Source organism: Dipodomys merriami, unplaced genomic scaffold, assembly GCF_024711535.1.
Source record: "Dipodomys merriami isolate MVZ:Mamm:240054 unplaced genomic scaffold, mDipMer1.0.p SCAF_9, whole genome shotgun sequence".
Classification (NCBI taxonomy): domain Eukaryota; kingdom Metazoa; phylum Chordata; class Mammalia; order Rodentia; family Heteromyidae; genus Dipodomys; species Dipodomys merriami.
Genome location: NW_027206512.1, coordinates 37537054 through 37561119, shown reverse-complemented (window position 1 = coordinate 37561119; position 24066 = coordinate 37537054). Strand labels below are relative to the sequence as shown.

Genomic DNA, 24066 nt, shown 5'->3' with positions numbered 1-24066 from the left:
CTCTGAGCCTGAAATACAGTAATGTCTTAGGCATTCTAATCTCTATAAAGATGCATGTTAGCCTAACATTGTCTTTACTCAGCCCATGTCATACTTTCATTTGAAAATGTAATCACAGTCAATGTTTTGAGCAAATGACTCAGATTCTACTAGCTTTCAAAACAAAGACAGATTTTGTAATAATGTTAAAATGTAACAATAAAAAGCAGTATATATCATTCAAGGCAACCCAAGAACTAAGGTATCACACAGTCTTCTCTAAAATAAAGACAAATATATCATTCATTTGCTCTAAATTATGTTTAAAATTTTCTTTAAACCTACAAGTGTTTGTTCAACCCTAAAAAATCCAATACAAGGTAACTGGTAAAAAATACAAGGTAACTGGTAAATTATACTTCTGACAATGTACATCATTTTATTGAAGCAAATTCTTCCAATTCCTAGCTCAAACATCCTTTTTATAGAAAGCCTTTAAAGATTGTTCTGGTCTTAAATGACATCTCTACTTTGTCCTTTCATGAAATCTACCACTAGTTAACTCCCACTGACAGTCCTGATGTTTCCTATTCTTTGCTGTTAAACAGCTTGATGATTTATTAATTGCCCACCACCATATTCTGCAGGGTACTAACTCTTCCCATTTTTTTTCCTCATTTCATCACAACCAGCAACGTTCATGAGCCAGAAAGCACACATACTTACAGAGTAATTCATGTCACCTGTAGCAGGCCTCTCAAGAGTTAAAGTGAAAATTATCTGAGAGCTTCTGCAGATATACAAAGTGTCTGGTCACAGGGTGACCAAAGGTGAACAACTGAAAGGAAGCAAGATCAAGTGGGAGTTCTCCCAAAAGAGATAGCACTAGGCATAATTCCAACACAGGGAATACAGAGGAGAAACAGACCAAAATACACAGGTGATGGAAAAGGTGGCAGGAACGGGATTATGGGATTGAAGAAAAAAAAATCTTTTTCTCTTAAAAAAAAAAAAGAAAAACAAACAAAAAAATTAGTAGGTGGTTGATTGAACAGGTTGCATTAAGAGAAAGAAAAAATGCTGGGCGCTGGTGGCTCACACCTGTAATCCTAGCTACTAAGGAGCCTGAGATCTGAGGATCACGGTTCAAAGTCAGCTTGGGCAGGAAAGGCCATGAGATTCTTATCTCTAATAAACCACCAGAAAACAGGAAGTGGCGCTGTGGCTCAAGTGACAGAGTGCGCTAGCCTTGAGCTGAAGAGCTGAAGGACAGCACCCAGACCCACAGTTCCAGCTCCACAACCAACAAAAAAAAACATTTAGCTCCTGATATGTATTACAGAAGCACTAAATCAGTTTCTTAATGATTGCTATAACAAAGCTACCACAATTTTTTTCCGTAAATCTATCTGGAGATAAGACCATTCCAAAATGGTCTTACTGGGCTAAAAATCCAGCGTCATTAGAGCCATGTGTCTTTTTGGAAGTTCCTTTCCTGCCTTCTCCACGATCTACAGGCTGCTCCTAGCCCTCCATGGCTTCAAAGCCAGTTATGACCAATGTCCTCCTCAAGCTGCTCTTGTTCGTGACTGCCTCTTCTGCCTTCTGATTCTACTTTCACAAGTAACCACATTAGGCCCACTTTCTGATCTAAAACAACCTCACCTGAAGGTCTGCTGATAAGCAACTTTAATTCCACAGACACTTTCTTTCCCTTTTGCCAGGTAACATAACTTTCACAGGCCCAAGGAATTAAGATGTTGACATCCTGGAAAGGTGAGAGATAATTCTGTCTATTGAAAACACATTTACTGAGACATTGTTTTACTTATTGTGTACATAAGGAATCTGAGGTTGCTCGTGGCACTTTCAGAGCCTTCAATGCACAGTGACAAGTTAAGAGTATAGATATGACTGTAAATGTTTGTGGAACCGAACCAACAGAACCAGGATTCAGATGACAGCACAGCCTCCAATGGTATACTTCTATTACCTTCTTTCACGGGGGGTAGGGGAGGAACAGAAAACCAAAACAAGCTCTTTTCATATCTTGTGAATACCACTACTACCATTTGTCCTTCCATTTCTGGACTCCCCTTAACCTCCCAAAAACAAACGAACAAGACAAAAACAACAAAACAAAAACAACAACATTTCTATTTCCTAAAGTTTATTTCAATAAATATTGTTTCATATGATCAGAGGCACATAGGCATTACACCTTTGTGTCCTTTCCAGTCCTTTCTAATTGAGACCTCTATATGACTTCCTTAAAAGAAAAAGTATTGTCTGTTCTACAACATGCTTTCTGCTGGACACCAGTAGGTCACGACTGTAATAATCCTAGCTATGAGAGGCTGCGATCTGAGATCACAGCTTAAAGCAAGCCCAAGCAGAAAAATAGGTGAGATACTTACCTCTAAGTAGAGCTATGGCTCTAAGGGTAGAAAGATAGCCTTGAGCAAAAAAGGCTAAAAAAAAAAAAAAAAAAAAAAAAAAAGGTTTAGGTTGTGGTAAACGAAGAGGCCACGTGTTAAGAAACAAAGCTAATAATTACAGAGGAAAAAAGGATATACCAGATGTAAATGTCTGACCCATATATTCTGCTTGGTCATGTGATTGTATGAGGAGAGGCATTGTGAAGGTAGGTAGACAATTGAAGTCCTCATGAAGGGGCGTAGTGTGCTATCAGAAGACCCAAGGAGCTACTGAGCTTTTTTCACCCAGTAAGGATACAAAAAGTGCAAAATCTGCAGGAAGGAGTCCTCACCACAACTCAGTCATGAAGGCACCCTGTTCTCAGACTTCAGCCTCAAAAAGTATAGGACATAAATGTCTGTTGTTTACAAACCATGGTACTTTGTTTCAGTTGCCCAAACTGCCTAACACATTGAGTGTAATAAACTGGATCAGACATTAGCTATGAACATCTTATTATGCCTTAACATATATAATTCATTGTTTTGTAGAACCCTATCAGCCATATGTGAATGAATCCTCAGTGGTAGAGCACTTGCTCATAATAAGGCCATGGGTTCAATGCCACCACTATACCAAAAGAAAGTCTTTGCAAGAATTTCTGCATGTCTCCTTTTTTAGTCTTGTATCTTTTAGTATCTTTTTAGTCTTATATCTAGGAATAAAAAAATCCTAAGTACATAAGAGAAGGAACCAACAGACAGCAACGTTTTGATGACTCTAGCTCTATGAACTCTGGCACATAAGTATGGTCCTTATAAAAGCTTGGTGAGTAAGAAATCCAAGAATGTGAGACCCTGAGTTCAAACTCTAGTACTGGAAGGGGAAAAAAAAAACCCTAACATACAACATGAGAATTACAGTTAATAATAGTGCTCTGAATTAGTTATTGCCACAAAGGGAGAAATGGTTGTGTGAATTAAGGGATGTGTCAATTTGTTCCACTATCATAAACGTTTTCCTCCTCAGTATGTCTTAAAATACCTATATAGTATTAATTCAATAAAATACACACGAAATTAAGTAAATAATTTTTTTTACAAAATGAAAAATGAGATCCTATAAGTTATTCAACAGGAAAAAGTAAAACAACAATGAAGAAATAATGTGGCTGAAACTCTACACAATATTTATTTAAAGTATACTAAAAACATGGCATTGCCAGGAATATTAATCTAAAGATATACTCCAAGTTGTATCAATACAAACAGAAATGAGTGACTACAAAGGTAATTTACCTCAAATAAAACATTACCATAAGCTAGATGCTGGTCGCTCCAGCCTGCAATCCTAGCTACTCAGGAGGCTGAGACCTGAGGATCATGGTTCAAAGCCAGCCTGGGGCAGGAAAGTCCATGAGACTCTTATCTCGAATAAACCACCAGAAAACTGGAAGTGGCACTGTGGTTCTAAGTGGTAGAACTCTAGCCTTGAGCAAGAGTTCAGGGACAATTGCCCAGGTCCTGAGTTCAAGCCCTACAATCAACAAGAAAAAAAATTACCATAAACACTTTTAAATTTAAATACTTTATGTCTCAAGAGGTAGAACACCTGCCTAGCAAGCAAAAAGCCCTGAGTTCAAACTCCAGTACTGCCAAATATTTTCAGTGAATAAATCAAAACCATGTTTAAATAACAGACATTTCACTATTATACATGCAACCTGATAGTCTTTAAGGCCTTTAATTTCTGCTCATTGAATTATAATAGGTTCTGGAATTTGACAAACAGATAGCAGTGTGTTCAAGTATCCTGCCATGTGGTAGAGGACTTATGATGGCTCTAGAAAGAAATAGAATATCAAGTCATTCAAAAGGAACAATAGCCAGTATGGATGATCTATGCCTGTAATCCTACTACTCAGGAGTCTGAGATCTAGAGGCTCTCCAAACAAGCTTGGACAGAAAAGTCCAAAGACTCCATCTCCAAAATAACCAGCAAAAAGCAGAACTGAAAGGTGGTTCAAGTAATCTCAACAAGTGAAAGGCGCTGAGTTCAAACTCTAGTACCATGAAAAAAACAAACAGGAAGAATGGGGATTGCAGTATGGCTCAGTGGTAGAGCATGTAGTTAGTTACTTAGCATGCATGAAGCCTGCACTCAATTCCCGACACACAAAACAAGGAGTAAGAAATAAAACACAGTTATTCTCTGTGCACTTGAGTTAGACTTAATAGGACAGAATTTAAACTCAGAGAAAGTTAAACATCTACAAGATAATTATACCACCTGTTCATTACCCCTGAAATCAAACAGAAGCTCTACCTCTTGTTAACAGTCCAGAACCTGGAAAGAAATGAAAGCAGCATAACAAGGTCCTAGCATCAAAGCTCTGAGTACAGCAAGTCTGTGGTTCCTCACCCAGAGTTATCTGTCAATTCTCTCCACTATACCACAGTGTGCTTCTATACTCCATGAAGTTACAAAGAGGAGCCTTCTACAGACAGGTGTAATGAAGACAAAGAAAGACTTAACAGCTAACAGTAAAGAAGTAACAAATCAACCCCCAAAACCAGACACAATTTAGAAAGGAATGGTTTCCTTGACAAATAAAATATGGTGGTTTATACACTGAAAGCTGAGGATACTAATGGCTGGGATTTCTGTTGTTAAATTCATTAAAATTCTAAACACACAAATGGAACCACACCAAACATATTTTTCCCCTGGTATTACAGACAGCATAATCCATCTTAAGTTTTAAATGGAAAAACTACTGAACTAAATTAATGCACATAGAAGGGTATCATGAAATAAGGAGACATACCAAAAAGCAAAACAAGGAATCTTGGCAAGTTGAAATATGGAATTAAATTCATTCAGGCAACAAGAAACATGGGTGAATATTTTACAAAAGTGGCTATCGCAATAAGAGAACAAAATATTCCTTTTTCATTGACCTTAGACACCAAAATAAACAAACAAACAACACACATCTTAACCTCTAAGTTTGGATGGTATGAAATACACATGAATCTTTTTTTTTTTTTTTTTTTTTAGTCCGGTCGTGGGGCCTGAACTCTGGGCCTGAGCGCTGTCCCTCAGCTCTTCAGCTCAAGGCTAGCGCTCTACCACTTGAGCCACAGCCCCACTTCCAGCCTTTTTCTTTTTGCTTATGTGGTGCTGAGGAATTGAACCCAGGGCCTCAGGCATGCAAGGCAAGCGCCCTACCACTGAGCCACCTTCCCAGCCCCATACACATGAATCTTAACAACTGCCGTCATCCAACAAGGAGACGGAGTTGGTGAAAAATCTGTTGACGGCCCCTGGAGAGATCAATAAACCACCAGCAATCAATTGTCAGACTTGATCAAAATTGGTCACTCAAAATTGCAAAAGGACAAATAAATGACCAGAAAACTGTGAAATTACAATCAGTGCAGAGAATTACAAGAGACTCAAAAGATAAGCTGCATCCTGCTATTTTAAAAGACAGAACATGCAAAGAACATATCACATTATTTACTAAGGAGTCAAATTTAGCTTTCATTTTTATAAGATAGAAAATAAAGACCAAAGAGGCTAACAGAAGTATTTTTATCATGTTTATCAGGGAATATCAAAAGGCATATATTAAAGGCATGGGCCTATCCATGTGGATGAGCAACCCAAGTTCTTTGTGATCAACTTATGTGTAAGTAGAAAAGCAGCCAATCAGGGAATTGTAGCCTATAAAACTTGCAGATGGGATCAGCTGATAAACCAAAACCTGACTGACAACTAGATGAGGGCAAGGGGTTATAAAAACAGAGAAATACTGACAAAAGAATGAAGAAATAAAGAAAAGACACTAATTCCTTGGTGTCACAACCTTATAGGAAACAAGCCATCTTCAAGATTCCAATTCCCACTATTTAACTCAAGGTTCAGTGATTACAGTGCAAGATGTCTAAGATGGGCTGAAGTACTGTTTTCCTGAAGTGCATCTATGCCACATGCCTTCTTTCTCTGCCATATTTCTTACAACCTTTCCAATCACCTTTACCATGTTCAAGTCTTGCCTGAATTCTCTCACTGGATGCAAGGACTGAGGTCTATTTTGCTGCCTCCAATTTCCGGTAACATTTGGTGCATTAGCAGGGAAGATAGGGATTAAATATGTCTTCTGACTTGGACTCATAAAAAGGTTACATTATGAAGCACTTTCTAATCAAATACAAGGCCTTGAACAATTAAAAGATCTTATTATTACTTTCAATGATGATTAAAATTTAGTAGTACTTTTAGCCTCTTTTAAAGTGCTGCCCTTAAAGTACAGTCAGTGGAATATGAAATAAATTGTTTACTTTCAGTTACCAAATGATTAAATAAGTACAAAGAAGTATCATCAAAATGAGAGTAATCATTTTCCAAGGGCAAAAACTTTTCCCCCACTACACTGCAGACTTATGTGGAATGGGATTTAGATAAATTTCCTCTTAAAGAATCTTACCTGAGGCCGAGTTCCATTCCTCAGCACCACAAAAGAAAAAAAAGCCGGAAGTGGTGCTGTGGCTCAAGTGGTAGAGCACTAGCATTGAGCTGAAGAGCTGAGGGACAGCGCCCAGTCCCAGAGTACAGGCCCCACGACCAGATCCAAAAAAAAAAAATCTTTCCATGCCAGGTGCCGGTGGCTCACACCAGTAATCCTACCTACTCAGGAGGCTTAGATCTGAGGATAGGGGTTCAAAGCCAGCCTGGGGAAGGAAAAGTTCGTGAGACTCTGATCTCCAATTAACCACCAGAAAACTGGAAGTGGCACTGTGGCTCAAGTGGTAGAGCCCTAGCCTTGAGCTAAAGAGCTTAGGGACAGCACCAAGGCCCAGAGTTCAAGCCCCACAACCAACAAAAATAAAAATAAAAGTAAAAATTTTAAAAAAGAATCTTTCCATGGGCCTGGAGGCCATGGCTCAAGTGGTAGCACAGAACTGGGGAGAAAAAGCTAAAAGGGAGTTTGAGGGACAGAGTTTGAGCCCAGTATTAGCAAAAAATAAAATAAATAAAAGAGGTGGGCGGGAGGGAATCTTTCTACAGTTGAAGCTACACAACATCATGAAAGCTCCTAGGATTTATAAATAAGAGGGACCAAGCTACACAGCAATATGCATGGATTAGTGTTAGTTTTCACTTGTGTGAGATGCCCAGAATAGACAACGGTACTGAGACAGGATGTAGCTCAGTGGTTGCTGAGGGCGAGGACTGGAGGACAGAGTTGGGCTTACGAGAAGTTCTCTAATTAATTGTAACATACACAATATACTAAAAACCACTGAAATATTTATCTCAAATAGGTAAATAGTATGGTATGTGAATTATATTTCAGAAAAGCTGTTACTTAAACCTGTTTAACTGTTCACAAAAGCTGGAAAACGGCTGCATTCTTATCAAACTCCACAGGTCCTATACCATCGGTCACACTTGTCCTGGCCTGGGGGCCCACTACGGACAGTACTACACGGTCCCTTCCTTAACAATTCAACTTTTTTCATTCAGGGAGAGTGATGGTGAGAGGGGTCCATTTTATAAAAGCTAGAAACTTTTATTTTTTATCAGTGGTGGGGCTTGAACTCTGGGCCTAGACACTGTCCCTGAGCTCTTCAGCTCAAGGCAAGCACTATACCACTTTAAGCCACAGCGCCACTTCCGGTTTTTTGGAGATCAGAGTCTCACGAACTTTTCCTAGCCCTGGCTGGCTTTGAATTGCTGTCCTCAGATCTCAGCCTCCTGAGTAGGTAGGATTACAGGCAGGCATCCAGCAAAAGCTAGAAACATTTAACACTAAATTATAATACAAGGGTTTTTTCAAGTTACTTTGTGTAACAAAATAAAACACTATAAATCCTGGTAAAGGTTTTTATTTACTATTTGAGCTTGAAGGAATGTGTTACTACTCTATAAGCAAAATATGAACTATAAGCTAGGTAGGTTACAGATGGATAATGTGTGTGAAGTGTTAGACACCTCTGTTATCTGCAGTACTTCACGAACAATCTGCCCCAATGGCAAAGAACTGTAATTTAAAAAAAAAAAAAAAATTCTAGGGCTTAAGGGTTTATTTCAACAGCTCTGTAGCACACCTGAACCCACCTCTGATGCAGGACAGGTGGGTTTGCTAGGATTACTTGGGAGAGGCTATTTAAAACCGTAAACAAGCAGGGGAATAATAGACTTAGTCATCCTCAAGGCCTCCTTGGGTAGACTCAGTCAGTGCCATAACCCCCAATTTGCTCTTGAATGGAGATTTTTTTTTTTGGCTGATTAGGCCACCTGGCAGGCTGCAGCTGGGCTGGCTACCAGGAATCTTCGGAAACCTTTTTCTAAAACGAGGGACTAGTTTATAGAGAAGCATCTAGAACAATAAGCTCTTCTCACCTCCTACACCAGCCTAAGCCGTAGCTCCCCTATTATAATGAGCAATCTACATTTAGGAGTCAGATCTCTGTGTGATTTGGCCATAAACAAATCTGTATTTTTCCCTCAGGATACTATGAGGGTGTGCTGGCAGTCTCAAAGCACATCTTAACATTCTCTCTAGAGATAAGAAGAATCAAGAAATTTAAATATATATATATATGGACATATATATATATATATATATATATATATATATATATATATATATATATATATATATATACACACTCTTAGCAATTACTCCAAAAACACTTCATGGCAAAGGCAGGTAAAATTATGTTCCAGTACACTAGCTTTGATCAATTTTTAAAAAAGATTTTAAAGTCCACATTTTGAACTCAAACATATTGGGGGCAGCCCTGTATCTGAACAAAAGAAATCAAAACTACTGAGCCTGGACAAGTTAAAAACAAGTAAGTTATCCATTCCTAGTAAGCACAATTTACTAATTTTAATGTTCAAATATCAGAGATAATGTAAAACAGTTGTAAGTATGCAAGGACAAACTGGAAGAATAAGTCATTAACAACTGTTACAAAAATGTAATCAATGGTGTTATGAGACCTTCATTCTAAATTTTCTTTTGTATCAGTATTTTACAATGAGCACGGGAAACTTCACTAATAAGGACAAACTTCCCTCCAAATAAAACTAAGCTTTTTGAGATTTGTGTTTTGAGCTTCTGTACAATTCGTGGTTTATACAATATTGGTGGGCTAATAAAACTGCCCAAGCATTTTAGGTAACAGTAAAAATGATAGACCAGCCTCTCAACTTCTTTTGCTGAATTTTACCAAAATCTACAACCTAATGAAGGAAAATTATAGATGACCACTATCCTGACAGAGACCACAGCCTGCACTAGGAGTGTTTTGTAGAAGCCAAAGAGTAATCCCTTCTGCTTAGGAGACCAGAGGAAGAACTTGCAATGAGGTGACATTTGTACTGGGTAGGGGACAGATGGGGTAACAATAGTTAAAAGTCAGAGCACTCTCTCTGTTCTCCTCCCCAAAAGGAAAAATATTTTATAAATAAAAATAGCTCAAGGAGAGAACACGTGCCCAGTCTACTTCTCTACTTTATAAGAAAAGTTTTTCAAATACATTATAAAAAGCCACGAAAACCTTCCCTTCCCCTTAGGTTTCCTTTATCTCATCCCGATATTCCTTTACCATTTGGGCATGAATCCTGTGTCACTGTGAACTCTGCACTTGTCCGGGCTCTGAGACACCCACTCTTTTTCCTAAGGATAGGAATTCTGATTATTTCCATTGAATTGTATGTTGAAGAGCCAAGACTGTCATCAAATTTCTACTTTATCTCCCCATAATACTCCTGGAACAAATGGGTACTAAACAGATGTTGCTGACAGGTGAAGCCTGGTTCTAATAAATGATAATAAATCATCATCATCATCATAAAAGATATCTGTGCAGCAGATATAAAATTAAATCGCAAATTTTATACACTAACAAAGAGCATCTAGATTGTATATATTCTCACCAATCACTGTTCAAATTTTTATTACCAACAACAAAAAAAACCTTGAGAGAGGTGAGGTGGGAGTTGGCCAGTAGTAGAAGGCTTCCCTAGCAGTCATGAGACCCCCAACCACCACGTATTTATTGGACATTAGAAGGGTCCAAAGTGACATACAGGATCCAAACAGAAGTGTTGAACAAAGTCCCTGTCCCAAGTGTCTCAAGGCACAACTCAAAACAATGTCTTGTCAATCTGTACACACACACACACACACAAAAAGCGTGTTTAAACAAATGGGAAACACACCCGAAAAAAAATCTGTTTCAGGAAATATGGCCTGAACATTTCAAAGGTAATTAATTATTCCTGAACATTTTCTTTTCATGATCTTTCAAAAACTCAGAAATCCTCTTCTCTACTGCTTAAATAAGCTGGTAATCAGACAAAGATGGAAATTCTGCAATTGTCTTAACATCTATTTTTTGTAATAAAATGAATAAAAGTATTATACCTAGATGCTCAACTGCTATCTTTATCCCAGAAGATCCAAGAGGGGAAAAGAAAAGAGGATTACAGGGTGTAACAGTGCCACATATCATCAAGATGATCATTTTTGTTGTCTTCATTTCCCAATTTATTCTGTGGAAGAACTGAATTATCTTTCGAATATTATTATCTGAAATTGGCTTTCAGTTTCCCAAGTATAACTTCTGTGTTACTTCTGAGCCTTGGAACTTTCAATGTTCCATATTACTCAGAAGTTACTGGACAGTGAGTTAATAAACACACTTAAAAAGTTAGTATTACTTAAAAATGAAAAAACTGCTGGGACTTGTGCTTCAACAAAATTCAGTGTTCTAAATTACCTTTGTAAAATATAACAGGAGCGGAAGAAAAAAAACAAATGGAATGCTATTTTTGATAATGAGTAGCAAGTCTACAGAATAACACACCCACTGCTACTTTGTTTATAAGGTCGTAACTTAACAGGCAAGTAGCCCACAAAGAACAAGAAAAAAAAACTGCCAAAAATGAATACTGATGAAAACATTCTTTACTAAATAAGGACCATAACAAGGAATGTGCTGTTTAACTATGATTTCTTCAACAAGTATTGACAAGTAATGCACCAAGTGATAATGTTCAAACTGGACATTATTTGTTCTTCCAGTTGTAATAGTTGTTTTACTTATACCTACAATTCCATAAGTAAAACACTTTTTAAAAAAACAAAACTTTATTTTCATCAATAGTCTGGGTTTTTTTTCCCTGAATCTATAGATCCTGGGAAGCGTCTTAGTTGTGTGTTACCTCCCGCCCCACCACCCCAATCCCCAACAACCCACACACCCTTCCAACTGTCTCAGCCATAGTCCAGGTAATACTGTCCACAATTCAAAGGAAGGTAAATTCAAAGCTTTCTCCTAAACAACACACACACCCCTTTATTTTCTTTTAGAATCATGATCTGGGAGAGGTCAATGATCCCGTACATTCTTGTGTATATTTCGTGTGCAAAATCTACACAGTAGAAAGGCAATCTGGGGTGGCGAGGAACGGGGCTGGCCGCAAAGACCATAGGCAAAGCGAGCATCCTTTCATCCTGGCCCTCGGCCCCCGCCCAGACCGAAGGGACCGAGGCTCTGCCCAAAGAACCTGCCGCCCGGAAGCAACAACTTCCACCGAAAGGCACAAAAAAAGTTGCGAGGCAGAGCTGGGGCTCCTGCAGCCGCAGCCCGTGCGGGTGCGGACCCCGAGCCGCCCGCGCGCCCCGCGGGCCGGGCCCGCCTGCGGGCGGTGGCTCCGGCGTCGTCGGTGGGGCCGACCCCGGCTCCGGAAGGCTCCGGGTCCGGGGGTTGCAGCCGCCAGCCCTGGGCGGCGCGGGCACGGCGCCCGGGTGCGCACCCCTCCCCACGGCCGCGGGCAGTGGGCGGAGAGACCCGAGCGAAGGGAAAGGCGGACAATGCCGGGCCGGGCGGGCGGGCGACCTCCGCGGCGCTCGGCGGATCCCCGCCTCCGGTCGCCCCCCGGGGGCCGCCGGCCCGTCCGCCGCCACGCTTTAAGTTTGCTCCCCAGCCTCAGCGCTCGCTCCCCAGTCCAGTCGGCAAGGATGTGGCCGCCGACCTCCCCGCCGCCGGGCGGTTCCCGCGAGCCGGAGCCTGGCGCTCAGGAAGGCGGGCGCGCGAGGCGGCGGCGCCGGCGGCGGCGCGCGCCGAGCGGAACCGGGAGCGCGGCGAGAACCGGGCGCGGGAGGGGAAGGCGGCGCTCAGGGGCGCCCGGCGCGCGGCGCTCCCCGGAGACCCGCCGCGGCTCCCACGGGTTTTCGGTTGATGCTGGGGCTGCGCCGCGACGGAGTGTCCGTTAGGAGTCTCCACCCGGGCGGCGCGAATGGCCCGCCGACCCGGCCCGCCTCTCTCCTCCAGCCGGAGGAGGGCCGGCGACCTCGACTCCCACTGCGCCCGGGGCCGAGAGGCGGCCGGCAGCCCAGCGCCGGCCCGCGGGCTGGAATGGAAAGTGAAATGAAGCGCCTTTCTCCAGGCGACACCTACCCGACCCCCGTCCAAGTGCAGCCGCCTGGCTTCTCCAGCGCCGCCGGTCCCCGCCCTCGGGCCCCAGGCTCCGTTCTCTTGACAATGGCACGTCCCCTTTAAGGAATAATCCGATCGGAACCGATCTGTGGTTAAACCTCCCTCCGACTAGGATTTTAACCGGATTTCTCTCTCTCTCTCCCTCTCGTAGAACCCGACGGGCGCCGGCGGTGCTGCGAGCTCTTCCCACCCCTTCCCTGCCCCGCCCACCCCGTCGCCTTTGTCATTGGTGCGAAGCTCTACCACAGGAACAGCGGTCTTCACCTACTATTGGCCAGTCCACCAGCCACTCAGAAGTTACCCCGCCCTCTCCCCGCCCCCTTCTCTGGGTTGGCCCTATCTCTAATCACTCTAAGCTCTCTCCGCGAACGTAGCTTTGGAGAACTGGCAGTCAAGGTTTATCCTCCCGCCTCCGGAAAGCGAACTTTATTTTTATTGGTAGAAGGACATCTTCCTGTGCACCTGATTGGGCAAGAAAGAGGCTGGTGTGCACGCCCCTTGACCATTATTGCTCTCCCTTCACGGGTTTGAGAAAGACAGTCGCAAAGTCTTCTCTACTTGGGCTTTTTCTAAGACCACTTCCTTCTCGATGGTGGTAGGGTTCGAAGACAAACTCGTGGCGTATTTTAGAGTGGGAAAAGAGAAAAAGGGAAAATTCAAAATGTTCCCCGGGTCAGGAATACGGAACTAGCTCTTGGGGTCCTGAGGAACCTATACAGAATGGAGTGATTACATTTAGAATCCCCTAACACCCTAGTTCTAACTCCGCAAGTTTTCACTCACTGTCCACTCTGCTCAAACCCTGTGTTCTCTGGCATTGAGCTCCTGGAAGAGATTTGATCAAAGCTTCTGCAAACCTGGAGGTTTATTTTGGTTTGCCTCTCAACCAATCATTTAGAAAAACATTAAAGTCCTTTTTTTTTTCCTTAGAAGTTAAGATTAAGTCATGTCCTTTGCTTCTGCCGTTTGCACCGGAACTAAATTACTTTAAAAAAAAAAAAAAGATTAAACAGATTGGCCCCTCATGCAAACCGCAACGTGTAGAACTTGTCACTCTTTCTGTAGAAAGGACACACACTCCACCCCCCCCCATCCCCACCCACCACCCCTTCCACACCCCTCCTGAACCCAATCGTGCACCAGAAGGCTAGTCTTTAGAGGACTGTGGCACATCTCCCCAAAGGGCGGGGAGAGTCTGTCAGAAGATTGATCTTGCATCACTGGCTGCATTAGACGTAGTACTTTCTACAAAAATTGCGTACCGTTGTTAACTTTAGGACCGATGTAGGAATGATTAAAAGTTTTCTCTATCATTGCTACTGAGCATGGGAGAGACTTGAGATGTCAGTACATTCGCAGTGATGTCCCACTGGGGTCCTATGGTACTGAGAAATTGGCAGCTTTCTGACTCTCTCTCTCTCTCTCTCTCTCTCTCTCTCTCTCTCTCTCTCTCTCTCTCTCTCTCTCTCTCTCTCTCTCTCTCTCTCTCTCTGTTCCCCCAGCCTTCTTTCCCTCCCTCCCCCTCTCTCTTACACACACACACACACACACACACACACACACACACACACAGAGCAGTACTTAGAAGTTTGGTACCAGAAAAGGAGAAATAAACGTAAGTAATAGGTAATCGATAAACAAGACTTTTCCTTGAGCCCAAGTGAAAAAATTTTGTGTGGATACTCACAAGTACTGAACAGCATTGTCAGAAATTTAGATGTCACTACTAAAGAAAACTAGAAGCTAGTTGTTTTGCCTTTATATCGCCTTCACAGATATAGAAATATCATATTGAATACCCTTAAATCCCTTTGTCAACCTGTTTTATACAGTCATCCCTTCCCCCCATATCCATGATGATGTCTGTTAAGTAGAAAAAACTACACATATCCTGACCTTTAAATCATCTCCAGGTTATTTGTAATAATAAATACAAAGGTTGTGCAAATTATTGTCATACTATACTATTTACTGAACAATGAAGAAGAAAAAGTCTGTACATGTTTGGTGTAGACACAATCAGTGTAGTTCATAGAACTAACTACATAGTACACATCAACAACTTAACTCTCTCTTCCCTGAACATTTCTCATTCAAGGCTGGCTAAATCTCAGGACACAGAACCTGTGAATATGGAGGCTCAACCATATGTACGCATATCTGTTCATACATGTTCCAAAATGAAGCCTCCTCATTTAACTACTTTAAAAGCTTTGTTTTTTGTTTGGCTGCTTTTTGTTGTTTTTGTTTGTTTGTTTGTTTTGGTTCTGGAAATAGAACCCAGGGACCTGTGGATGCACAAATTCTACCATTGATCGATATCACCAGGTCTAAGTCTTACACTTGAGCTTTGAGATTGTTTCTGGGTTCTAATGGTCTATGTTAGAATATCCTAATAACCAATGTGATCTTCTGGAAATAAAGACATCCAGTATTTCCAGTATAAACACACCTGCAGCTCTTGTTAAAGGTCAAGGTGACATTTTCAAGTTCTTTCTGAAACACCTGCTTTATGATACTTGCTATGTCCATTTGACCTAGTGCACTGGGCTTATGGTGCCAGAAGGCAGTCAACAATGACCCCTCCTAGACTTTCATCCTTAAACAACTTTGCTGAGATCACCATTCAGATATAATTTATTTTCTAAGTATTTGCTACTTGCCCACAATAAGCTCATTTATCATACTCAGCCCACACACCCAGACTCCTAGCACAAATACTCCTGCTGGCATTTCACAGTGGGGAAGAATTTAGAAAATCTGCAAACCTGAAGTTTATAGCATGCAGGTCATTCTTAAGGTTGTGTTACTGGGTGAAATGCCAATTCCATCCTTAGTGAATTTGGTTGTTTGATGTTATGCTTTCCCATTCTAGAAACTTCATTACCTAAGTCTATTTCTTCTTTTTCTTTTTTTTTTTTGGTCAGTCATGGGGCTTGAACTCTGGGCCTGGGCGCTGTCCCTGAGCAATTCAGCTCACAGCTAGCACTCTACTATTTGAACAACAACACTGATGGTTAATTGGAGACAAGAATCTGGCAGACTTTCCTGCCCGGGCTGGCTTTGAACTAGGGTCCTCAGATCTCAGCCTCCGGAGTAGCTAGGGATATAACATGAGACAGGGTGCCTGGCCTAAGTCTATTTCTAAACCTGATCCCCTATTCTGGTTAACTCTAGGGTATTGAGCTTTTTTTTTTTTATTCTTTCATTCATTGATTAGCTCTGGGATTTTGAACATGGAATCTAATGCTGGATAGGCAGGTGTTCTATCATGTGAGCCATCCCACAGCCCACAAGATCTCTATTCTTTAAAAAGATATATGTCTCCAATATGTCAATGAGACTAAACCTTTTAAATCCTTGTAAGATCCCTATTTATGTCTTTTAAAGAACAAAATACATTATGATCACTACTCTCTCTGTATATATAGAAACTTGATCCTCAAAGAACTTTGCCATTTCTGTTGCAAATTCTTTTAAGTTCACTGTACATTTATATCTATCTATCTATCTATCTATCTATCTATCTATCTATATATATATATATATATATGTTGAGTTGAGAAAAGGGAAGAAAATGATGGCTATGTTTCCATTCTCTAGAGAATATAATTAATTTCCACCAAGAAGCAAAAGAATTTTCTTTTTTTCTGTTGAAGTTCATGGGTGACCACCATATATGAAAAGTGGTTTTCTAGTATAAGATAAAGAAACAGTTACTAAACCATTAAAAAAAATTTCCTAGATAACTTATTAATATAAACAAAAATGAGTCAAAATATGAGAAAATAAATTCTTAGAAATTCGATTATATAAAGGAATTTCAGAAAGGTATGAAGGCAGAGGAAGACAGAATAAGGTTGGTTACCCAAGAATGGCACAGGTAGTAGGAGGAATAACCTCCAACATTCTATACCACCATAGCTTAGCTATGATAATAATCAATTTCAAATTTTAAATAGATGATAGAAAGGATCTGCATGTTCCCAACACAAATAAAATGATACATGTCTGAGGAGAGAGATATGCCAGTTTTCCTGAGCTTATCATTATATATTGTGTACAAATATTAAGATTTCACACGTACTTCAGAAATTTGTATGATTACTGTGTATAAATTAAAAGTTAAAAATACCTTCTAAAAGCCAGGCTCCAGTGGCTTATACCTCTACTCCTAGCTACTCAGAAGGTTGAGATCTGAGGATCGTGGTTCAAAGCCAACCCAGGCAAGAAAGTACATAAGACTATTATCTCCAATAAACTACTCAGAAAATGCTGGAAGTGGTGCTGTGGCTCAAGTGGTAGGTAGAACGCTAGCCCTGAGTACAAAGAGGCTCAGGGATAATGCTCAGGTCCTGAGTTCAAGCCCCAAGATTCACAAAAAAGAAAAAGAAAAAAAAACTTCTAAAGAAAAGGTAAGTCAACAAAAATTTCCTTGTTTTCCTACAGAATGCCCAACTCCTCTATGTTCTATATATAAATGTGTACCTTTGTAAAATAACAACTGATATTCATTGAGAATATCACTGAAAGATCTTTCATCCATAAAGAAACTTATATTAAGAGCATTTTACTTAAGCAGAAAGAAGACATTAAGGCATTTTAGAAAGAATTTCTGATTCTCCCCTTACTTAAAATACTTTGGAGAAAAGCCAGGCACTGGTAGCTCATGCCTGTAACCCTAGCTACTCAGGAGGCTGCTTAAGGCTAGCCATGAAATTCTTATCTCCAATTAATCACCAAAAGAAGCCAGAAGTGGAGGTGTGGTAGAATTCCAGTCTTGAACAAAATAGCTAAGGGATAGTGCCCAGGCCCTAAGTTTCGGACTCACTGCTGGTGCACGTGTGCACACACATACACACGTGTACATATACATACACATACATCTACACACAGGATATTATTAACATTTCTTCATATTATCCATGAGGAAAAAACTGACTTTTCATTAATTTTCACTCTACCCATGAGCAAATATTATAGTGTCAGCACTAATTATCATGTTAGCTTCCTGCCAGAATACATGTAGAGACGCTTATACTGCTTCTGGATACATTTACAAAATACTTCTTGAATTTCCCTGAATATACTATAATTATAAAAACTCCCTCTTTTCCTTTTGGGATAAAAAGCTCCCTGCTTAAAAAAAAAAATCATTGTTAAATCCTTAGGAGGTTCCTCATTGTTGTCCATGAGGTAAAACACTGATATTCAGTCTAACCCCTTTTGTCTATTCTAGCCCTAAAAATATCTTTGAATCACCCCAAAATACATACCATTGTTACTTTTCAGATCAGATACTTTTAAGTAAATTTATCAAAAGAGAAAAAAACAATGCAGTGTATTTATAAACTGCTTTATGAAATGGTGACTCCTTTGTACAACTACTTAAAGATAAAACTAAAACTTTTAAAAGGCGAGGGGAAGGAATAAATAGTTTGTCATTGTTTCAGATGGTTATGTAGTACAATGGTAAAATTACTTAGAAATTGTTTTAAACCCTTCCTGGAGTTTAATGTATATTTTGAAGTGCTACTCTGGTAAGTATGAAACTGGGAAGGGATATGATACTTTAAAAGAAGACAGAAAGCAGTTCTCAACTTGTTCCAGGTTTCAGACAATCTATTTAAATTTATTTCTGCCACCAATCAACTCATTATCTCATTCTGGAAAGGAACTCATGAGCTATGCAAAGAACTAAAAGTCTGAAGTGGGGGGCAGTTACAAGGCTGCAACACTGACTGATCTCCTTTGCGGGGCTGGGGCTTCTGTATGTTGACAGAGAAGCAGAAAAACAAAGGACAAAGAAAAGTTTCTTTACTCCTACCAACTAAGTAAAATAAATAGAATGCTCCATTTCAGCAACAGAAGCAAACAGTTGACAATTGAGCAAAGCCATCTGCAGTTGCTTTTTAACACAAGCTGACCCAGAGCTCAAAAATACTATTATCTAACATGAGGGTCAGCACACTCTGTACATAAGACTAGAGAGTAAATGCTTCAGGCTTTGCAGGCTAGATTTGTAGTCTGTCTCTGTTGCAACTATTCGACTCCATTCCAACAGCATGAAAGTCACCAAAACCAATATGCAGGGGTATGTTACAATGAAACCTTTTTCTGTTGAAACTGAAATTGAATTTCATTTCATTTTTACATATCAATATTATTATTCCAATTTTGTTCAATCATTGAGAAATGTAAAAAATTGTCAGTTCTACAAAAGCAGGTAGTAAACTGGTTTTGGCCTAGTAGCCTAGCTGCTCTAATTAACTAAAAATCTAAGTCATCAATAATTATTTTTGTGTGGGTAAAAGACCTACTATGTGTTAGATACTACCTTAGTCTTGAGACTATAATGTCTATTACAAATGGCAACCAATAGGAAACAAGATAGAACATATACTATACTGATCACATAATATCTAATTGGGAAACTGGTATAATAAAGGCTATGAAGAAGTATTGAGTGTCTAAACTATGAACTATACTCTAGGCCAGGTCAGGGAAGGCCTCTCTGAGGAAAGACTCTTGGACAGGACTAAAAAAAAATAATTAGGAATTGACATGGGGGGGGGGGGGAAGGAATATATATGATACCTTGTTGCCCCTGAAAGACCTGGAAAATACTAGGTGAAGTGGGGTTGGGAAGTTAAGTAAAAGCAAAAGTGTTCAAGGCCTAAAAAATCTTCTTTGAAGTAGTAGAAAGCCATCGAAGGCTTTGTATCAAAATTGTGACTGTCAGATTGTCAGTTTTAAAAGATCACAAATTTGGGGCTGGGAAGATCGCTCAGTGGTAGAGCGCTTGCCTTGCATGCATGAGGCCCTGGGTTTGATTCCCTAGCACCACATAAGCAAAAAGAAAAAAGCCGGAAGTGGCACTGTGGCTCAAGTGGTAGAGCGCTAGCCTTGAACTGAAAGCTGAGGGAGAGCACCCAGGCCCAGAGTTCAGGCATGACCGGACCCAAAAATAAACAATAAAAAAAAAATCACAAATTTCACCAGGTTTGGTGTTGCTCCTATTCCTAGAACCCCAACATTTAGGAAGCAGAGGCTGAAAGATGGCAAATCAAGGCCTCCACGGCTAGCCTGGGATGTGAAATCCTATTTCAAAAAAAAAAAATAACAAAGTAAACATAAAAATAAATGATCACTAACTTCAGATCAAGAATGAGTTAGTAAAAGACAGGAATGGTGAATATAGAGGTCACAGGCTTAGACTCTGGACTCTAGACCCTAGAGTCGAGCATTTTATTTTACCTGTACCAGGCTGTTCTTAATGCTTTATGTGAACAACTCATCGAAATTTCACAGCAATTCCATAGGTAGGTACCGATATCTGCCCTTGGAGAGGAAGAAGCTAAACTACTTAATTTCTTCTTTCAATATAACTACAGTCACCACTGGTTTACAAAAAGAGGGACAGACTTAACTCAAACCCTGTTAAGAAATTATATTATGTACTAGGAATGAGGCCTAAATTCAGTGAGGCAGCTGCCTTAGGTATCTACAGAAGCACTTGTTAGAGTAATTCATTGCTACAGCCCAGTGCAATATTTGGGACATATTTATCCTAAGAAGTACACTTAGTTTATCTAAAATTCAAACTATATCTAAAATTCAAACTTAACTAGGAATCCTGTATTTTTTCCTGGCAACCAAAAGGAAACAAATAAAGTCTCTTCCACAAATCCGCAAGTGCCAGCTGGAGACACCTGGTCTCATAAGTTCTAGAAATCAGCATGAAGAGTTTACACAAGTATAAAATCCCTCTGCAGAATTTTGCGTTTGTGTGTGACTCTCAAGGGAGATGTGGGTGGGAATGATGATTTTGTTTGCACCTTTGCCTCTAAATTGGTCCTTTCTCCCTCTCTGAGACTCTTAGAGAAAAACCAAAAAATGCATAAATATAGTGTGTATGTATTGTGTGTGTGTGTGTGTGTGTGTGTGTGTGTGTGTGTGTTAGAATGGTAGATTTCATAGGAGTATTGGGAACTAAAGGAGGCTGTTCTTCCATGACACAACCTGGCAAATAGCAACAAATGGTGTGTGAGGCACAATCAGCATCTGGGTCCGCAGGTTCTGCATCTACAGTCAACCAACTCTTGATCTAAAACACTGAAAAAAAAATATGTGGAGCTGAGGATGTGGCTTAGTGGTAGAGTGCTTGCCTAGCATGCAAGAGGCCCTGAGTTCAATTCCTCGGTACCACATAAACAAAAGAAAACAAAATGCATCTATAGTATGTACATATACTTTTTTCCTATTATATCTTAGACAATCCAGTATCACCACTTATTTATATAACAGTTATACTTTATTGGGTATTATAATAAATATCTAAAGATAAGTAAGACCAGATGTGTGTGTTAGGTTATATGCAAATACTATACTATTTTATCTGTCTATTGGGTGGTAGGAATTGAATCCAGAGCTGGTGGCACATTAGCATCTTCTCTACCATGAAGGTATGCCTTTAGCCTACTATGCTATCTGATGTAATCCCAGATTATTGTGGTGTCCTTGGGGGGCATCTCTCTTCTTGAGAGATGTCTGTATTATACAATTTCTTCTGTCCTTCCTTCCTTGGGATTGGGAGCTGAATCCAGGGTCTCTCACATACTATGTAGCTCTTTTGTTTGTACTTTGTTTTTGAGACAGACCCTCCATTGCTTTGCCTGACCTGGCCTCCAACTCTCCATTCCCCTTCCTCATATTCCCTAGCAGATGGGATTAATGGTATGCACCACCATACCCAGTTTACACTTTCTTCTTTAGAGTCCTTTCAAATGCCCGTGACCTGTGGTTTCTCATGGCCTTAAGCCATGACCCATGAATCATGTTCATTCTGTTGGCATGTTCTTTTCCCCTCTTCTGTCTTCTCAATATTCTCTCAGTAACCAAGAATTTTTCTTCTCCTCTAAAGCAAATTACCAAACAACATAGTTTTAACTCCCTTTCAGACGTTTGGTCACCAGTTGACATGTAAGACCTCAGTGTCTCAATCATTTATTGAGGTATCCTTCCAAAACAAAACAGTTTAAGACTCTCTGGAAAGAGAATTTGGATGTCAGCAGTGAGGATAAACATATTTTTAATCAAATTGTTGCAATAATATAATGTTTTTTTGTCAGCATGTTAGCCAAAACAGAGCATCTATTTTTATTTTATGCACAGGACCCATTTTTAATAGTTATACATCATAGTCTTAGGGGAAGTTCAATAGCTTTTTTTGGTCAGCAAATAGAGACACTAACTGTTCAGAAAAATCCCTAGTAGTTAGAATTTTGGATTCTACTGTAGATTCCCAACAAGCCTATTCATTTATTCTTCTGCCTTTAAATCTAGTAAAAAGTAAAAGCTGATCATTTTCTTAAGGTAAGGAAAAAAAGCTTTTAGTGAAAATGCAATAATTTATTGTAGCAGGTATCATTAACTGATCTCTAGAAAAAAATAAACAAAAATCTGGAGGAGAGCCTGATGCCAGTGGTTCATAACTGTAATATTAGCTACTCAGGTGACTAAGATCTGAGGGTCTGGTTCAAAGCCACCCTGGGCAGTAAAGTCCTTCAGATTCTTATCTCCAATTAACCACCAAAAAACTGGAAGTAGAGCTGTGGGTCAAGTAGTACAGCACTAGCCTTGAACAAAAAAGCTCAGACAGTGCTAGGCCCTGAGTTTAAGCCCCAGGATTGGCACAGGCACGCACGCACACACACACACACACACACACACACACACACACACACACACACACACACACACACACACACACACACACACACAGTCTAGAGGTGTAGCTCAGTGATAGAGCAAGATTGATACTCTGGGTTAGATCTCCAGCACTGGTTGGGAGTTAGAGGGAGGAAAATAATAATGAAACTCCTGAGGTAAGAGTGAAAAGAGGGGGAAAGAAGATATATAAAAAGGTCAGGCTCTTCGGGACCAGAGCCTTGCTCAGACACTAGTTCCTTACCCTTTCCAAAGTTTACCTTATGAATTTAGCTTTACTCCTTTTTGCAGGTAGCTCTTAGATACTGTGTACCTAGGAAGGTACACAGATAAAGTAATCCTACTCTCCTAATTCAAATAATCATAATAATGCAAAACATATGTATGAATATGTTTGTATGGTCAGCTATAGTGAAATAAAAAAAGAGAATTTGGTCAGTAATTTTGGTTCAGAAACTCTAAAAAAACAGCTTTACACATAATTACCACAAAATTATTACTACTAGATTCATCTTTTGAATAATGTTTGATTTTTTTCTTTAAAACACCAAAATAACAGCTTGAATGTTTTACTCCCTTTATGCAAGTCTAAATCTGGCCTGAATTTTAGTGTCAATAACTGCCAATAGAACAAAATGTGTGTGTGTGTGTCACCTATATGTTAATTATATAAAAGATAAACAGATTAGTAATATAGTAGCTATTCTATATGAAGCAAAGTCTCAAGTTCAAGTAGCAAAATAAAATGTAATTGACATTTTTCCAGGTGTTTCTTAAACAGGAAATTGTTTATCTGCTACATATAATAAAGTTCTAATGTGGTAAATATTCTACAAAATGGCTGAAAAATTAAAATTCTCTTTCAGTAAACTATTCCTTAACATAGAGATATGGTAAATGCAGTAAGTAAACAATCTTTTAAATTGTCTTACAAAGATACCATGCCCTTAGGCAATTCTGTTAGTCAAATTGGTGAAACAAATTATCTGTATGGTTTTTCCCTTTCTGAAACATCTTCAACTCTGGATGCCCTGGTAATGTAGAAGGTCACAGTTTCCATACTTGAGCTTTAAGAACCATATGTAGATATATCTGATAGCTGTTGTGAAATTCTACTCAACACAATTTAGTATTTAGGGTCTATTTATAGGAGTCCTGCTATGTGAACATTTTTAGCTTGTAGGATGTCAGCTTGGTAATTTTCATGCAAGTAAGAAAACAATTTGTTCTTGCTTCCAAAATCGTACTGACATCAAAAGTGTCCTTCACAGTAGAGAGCTTGTGACTAAAGAACTTCTGGCTAAAGAGTGAAAATGGTGGCGAAGGAAACGCCACGTAAGTGGCCAGCATAACTGAAGAAGAGTCATTGCTGAGTTACTGCAATACAAACAGTATTTGGGCTTCAAGCTAATCTCCT

General features: G+C 39.9%; 1 protein-coding gene across 11 annotated transcripts in view; it reads right to left on the bottom strand.

Moving 5' to 3' along the window:
* Fryl (FRY like transcription coactivator) overlaps nt 1-13103 on the bottom strand; it is a 230725-nt gene extending 217622 nt beyond the window's left edge. For all 11 annotated transcript variants that reach the window (XM_070012498.1, XM_070012504.1, XM_070012503.1 and 8 more), the window contains exon 1: nt 12882-13103. The gene's annotated coding sequence lies outside the window, so the exon portion shown is untranslated. The remainder of the gene's footprint in view (nt 1-12881) is intronic.
* Between the last annotated feature and the right edge of the window lie 10963 nt (nt 13104-24066).